We start from the raw sequence: 1,292 nt of genomic DNA on the forward strand, positions 1-1,292 counted from the left end.
TGTGTGTGTGTGTGTGTGTGTGTGTGTGTGTGTGTGTGTGTGTGTGTGTGTTTGTGTGTGTGTGTGTTTATATAGCGTAACGTAATTTAATTTGATGTTGTTCCTATATATCAACAAATATAACTGTTATGTTAAAGCGTGTCTCCACCTAAACCAAATACTGACACCGGCACGCCCCTTGTCTCTGATTCATAATTTACTTGTAATATCCTGTATTTTTTCTTGAATTACACACGTTTAGGGTTAAAACGGGCCATTCTTCGGATAGGTGAACACATCCTTACTAGTTAAATGTTTGAGGTTGTGTATGTGCTGTTCTAATTTTGGTTTCATTCTGTTGTGAAACCTCTATTTTTCACTCTTTTACACTCTGTGTGGTTACAAATGATATTCTGGATGCTTTAAAAAAAAGCACAAGAAATTCTGGGGCTTTTGATTAAGTTACCTCTATCAAAATTTTGCTGCATACATCTTCACAGAGTTGAAAGCTTGAAAATTAATAGCAACTTTTACGGCGACTTTTGCCCTTTTGTGTGGCAACTTTTGGCAACTTTTAGACCAAAAAAAAAATGGAAACAAAAGCGGATGCTAGAATAAGGCAAGAGCCACAGATGAAAGCTCATACTTGAATAAAGAAGATTCAAGGGGGACCACGGACGCAGGCCATTGAAAGCAGTCCCTGGTACATCTCAGACAATGACATAAACATGTTGTCGGTCTTGATTTGCACAGGTTTACGCATCACCTTGAATGTGACAGCTTGGTCACCTTTTCTTAAAGGAAACCTTGCCATAGCACATATACCAGCCTTTTTAGCATGTACTTTCCAGCCTATCGTAAGCGCATCACCAACGTAGATCCTGCTATCGGCGACCATACCAGCTGTAGAAATATGAGTGAAAGTACCTTTCCCTGAAGGTTTGAACTTGAACATACTGTGCCCCTCCAGAAAGGACACAAACTGCTTCAGATCATCAGTGTCGCGTCTCCGAGAAGCCAGATGCATTTCTCTTTGATGCTGTGTGAAACTACCAGTAGTAAGTCCGGTGACAGTTGTCGATGCATGCGTAGACCTATAACTGAGCGACGTTGTGGGGCTCCACAAGCCATTTCATTTTAGCCGATTCTTTGAGTGTTAGGTTGATAAGGCCACCGTGTGCTTTTCCAGCTCGCATAAGACATTGTTCAGTTGTCATGTCCAGTGGCGGCTCGTGGTTTATAGAACTGACCGGCCGTCATTCACGTCGACTATTTCTCCCTCCCCCACCCCTTTCCTTCACAACACACACACA

Source organism: Aplysia californica, unplaced genomic scaffold (genome assembly GCF_000002075.1).
Source record: "Aplysia californica isolate F4 #8 unplaced genomic scaffold, AplCal3.0 scaffold00763, whole genome shotgun sequence".
Lineage (NCBI taxonomy): Eukaryota > Metazoa > Mollusca > Gastropoda > Aplysiida > Aplysiidae > Aplysia > Aplysia californica.